Raw genomic sequence first — 3,595 nt, forward strand, 5'->3', positions numbered from 1 at the left:
GGAATAATTAGCCTTTGTTGGATTATACGCTGTGTTTGCATGAGGGCCAAGTTTCTACTGTCCTAGATACTGCTCAAAAGTAATCTGTGTTTCGCATCGCAGAGTCCTGTGACTCAGGCAGGCAGGGTACAGGCAGCACAGACTGCGATTAAGTGGGCAACTCCTGTTGGCCTTCTAGCTGCTGCTGTTAGTGTTCCACGTGCTAAAGATTTAATACCTCCAGTTCTGAAGGGTTTGAGGCAGCCATATCATTCAAGGAATAAAAGGACTGAGATGCCACTGCACTGCAGCAGCCCATGGGAGCTGGGTGTCATACTAAGTGAATCAGGTCCTTTTTGTATTTAGGGCTGGCAGTTCTGCCTGGGTGTGCTTACCAACAGCAAGCACAGGGAGGACAGCGGCCGACAGCAACTCCCCTCCTGCCTTCTTATTATCCAAAGCCTGAATCTTTCCCAGAACTTGTGCTAAGATAAATGTACACCAGGAGAACCTCTGGTTGAGCAGTATCTCCGTGGTCAGTTCTAGTTAATAGCATAGCAAAGGAATCCAGTGTGTTACTGGGATTTGGTCTGTGTTTAATCTGTGATTGGCATGTTGGAATTGCAGACTTTTTAATGCCTGTGTGCATCATCTTAAACCCAACAGTTACAGGCTGTTGGCAGGTACGTGAACATGCTGCTGCCTTCTGTTCGTGGCTTACAGAGGATGCAGAGGCCATCCGCTGATCTGCCTGGCTCCACTCCTTGTCTGAGGGAGCTCTGAAGGTTAACGGAGCGGGACTGGCACTCGGTGGAAGGAAGCCAAGAAGAGCTTGCAGCTCTCTCCCTGGGCGGAAAGATGGGCTCAGCGAGCTGCGGTGCCTGGCACTGCTTGAAGCTAGAGGAATGCAGGGCGTTCAGCAGCATCAACAGAGCCCTGCTGCTGCTGGTGCCGCTGGAAAGGCTCTCTGCAGGGAGCAGGGGGGGGTTTGGTACAGCTCGAGCCTCACCTGCCACAGTGGGGTTTGGTTCGTGGAAGTGTTCTGACCTGCAGTCGTAAAGGGAGTGAGCGTGATTGTGGACCCTGGAAAACACGGTTGAAAAAACATCCCTATTCCTGCTCTCCCTTAGGATATATCAGGAAGGCGCTGTCAGGCAGGTTGGGGGATCTTGAGCAGCCAGCTTGGTCATTACAAAACAGAGACAATGCTTCATTTCCTTTTTCTTTACACGGTAGCTTTTCCCATGATTTACACCACAGCTTATCTCAGGCACTGAGGGGGGGAGGCTGCTCAAGCCATTCAGAGAGAAGTTATTTTTCCCATGTCACAGCTCTGGGCTTGTGGAGTGAGAGAATGAAACAGAGGAATGAAGCAGGAGGTCTGGCTGGAGAAAGGAATATAGAACCCATTAAAAAATTAAAGAGAAGGGACTCCTATGGATTTGGGTCTGCCAGCAATAAGCTTAGCTTCTGTGCGATGGATTGGTCTTCCACAGAGGTAGCTACTGCCCCCCCTCCCTCATTTATCTAACTGGAAATGAAGAAAATATTTTGCAAACTAAACTAATAGTTAGCAGTGTGCTTCTCCCCCCCCCCCCCCCCAGTCAGACCATCACACTAAGCACACATGCCAGCTCTCATGACAATCCATCTCCTTGATGTCGTGTGTTCCTGAGATTGTATCGCGCCCTTCCTCCGCTTCTTCCAGGGCTTCCTGGGGAGTGCTGCCTGCGACTCCAACCGTCCTTATCTTCAAAGCCCTCCCTGGCCCCGTGCCTACCCGGGGAGCCACCTCCATCCCACACCTATTCCACTGTCTGATGTTTCTGTGTCCTCTGCAGCTTCTGCTCCTAGGGCGGCGGAGACCTGCTCCTGCCTTGAGCAGCCTACGGGAGCTAGAAAGGATGTTGCCTGGTGTGTTTTTTTTCCTTTCCTTTCCTTTTTCCTTTCCTTTCCTTTTTCCTTTCCTTTCCTTTTTCCTTTCCTTTCCTTTTTCCTTTCCTTTCCTCTTTCCTTTCCTTTTTCCTTTCCTTTCCTTTTTCCTTTCCTTTCCTTTTTCCTTTCCTTTCCTTTTTCCTTTCCTTTTTCCTTTCCTTTCCTTTTTCCTTTCCTTTCCTTTTTCCTTTCCTTTTTCTTTTTTCCTTTCCTTTCCTTTTTCCTTTCCTTTCCTTTTTCCTTTCCTTTCCTTTTTCCTTTCCTTTCCTTTTTCCTTTCCTTTCCTTTTTCCTTTCCTTTCCTTTTTCCTTTCCTTTTTCCTTTCCTTTTTCCTTTCCTTTTTCCTTTCCTTTTTCCTTTCCTTTTTCCTTTCCTTTTTCCTTTCCTTTTTCCTTTCCTTTTTCCTTTCCTTTTTCCTTTCCTTTTTCCTTTCCTTTTTCCTTTCCTTTTTCCTTTCCTTTTTCCTTTCCTTTTTCCTTTCCTTTTTCCTTTCCTTTTTCCTTTCCTTTTTCCTTTCCTTTTTCCTTTCCTTTTTCCTTTCCTTTTTCCTTTCCTTTTTCCTTTCCTTTTTCCTTTCCTTTTTCCTTTCCTTTTTCCTTTCCTTTTTCCTTTCCTTTTTCCTTTCCTTTTTCCTTTCCTTTTTCCTTTCCTTTTTCCTTTCCTTTTTCCTTTCCTTTTTCCTTTCCTTTTTCCTTTCCTTTTTCCTTTCCTTTTTCCTTTCCTTTTTCCTTTCCTTTTTCCTTTCCTTTTTCCTTTCCTTTTTCCTTTCCTTTTTCCTTTCCTTTTTCCTTTCCTTTTTCCTTTCCTTTTTCCTTTCCTTTTTCCTTTCCTTTTTCCTTTCCTTTTTCCTTTCCTTTTTCCTTTCCTTTTTCCTTTCCTTTTTCCTTTCCTTTTTCCTTTCCTTTTTCCTTTCCTTTTTCCTTTCCTTTTTCCTTTCCTTTTTCCTTTCCTTTTTCCTTTCCTTTTTCCTTTCCTTTTTCCTTTCCTTTTTCCTTTCCTTTTTCCTTTCCTTTTTCCTTTCCTTTTTCCTTTCCTTTTTCCTTTCCTTTTTCCTTTCCTTTTTCCTTTCCTTTTTCCTTTCCTTTTTCCTTTCCTTTTTCCTTTCCTTTTTCCTTTCCTTTTTCCTTTCCTTTTTCCTTTCCTTTTTCCTTTCCTTTTTCCTTTCCTTTTTCCTTTCCTTTTTCCTTTCCTTTTTCCTTTCCTTTTTCCTTTCCTTTTTCCTTTCCTTTTTCCTTTCCTTTTTTCCTTTCCTTTTTCCTTTCCTTTTTCCTTTCCTTTTTCCTTTTGCTGAAGTTAAACCCGAGTTCTGTCCCAGCTGCTCGCAGGCCCTGCTTGCAGTCCTCCCCCTCCTCCAGGGACTGAGTTGGGGGTGGGGGCGGCGGGGAAAAGGCTGCAACTTTCCTTCAGGGCTTTTCTCTGCGAATCCAACCTGGGGGGGGGGGGGTGGGCGGTGCGCCCCGCTGCCCCGCTCACCTTGGGAGCGGAAAGCCCTGGGCGCTGGCTTTCTCGGGTACCGCTCCGTCCCCTTCCACACCCGCGTCCCGCGGCCCTTCCCCTCCTCGCCGCGGGCGGGCCCCGGGACCTGCGGGCCCCGCCCTCCCGCCCGGGAAACCCCGCCCATCCGCCATGGAAGCCCCGCCCATCAGCCCCCGGAAAGCTCCGCCCCCCCCGGAAGCCCCGC

This window comes from Tyto alba, unplaced genomic scaffold (assembly GCF_018691265.1).
Source record: "Tyto alba isolate M040663 unplaced genomic scaffold, T.alba_DEE_v4.0 Super-Scaffold_2, whole genome shotgun sequence".
Classification (NCBI taxonomy): domain Eukaryota; kingdom Metazoa; phylum Chordata; class Aves; order Strigiformes; family Tytonidae; genus Tyto; species Tyto alba.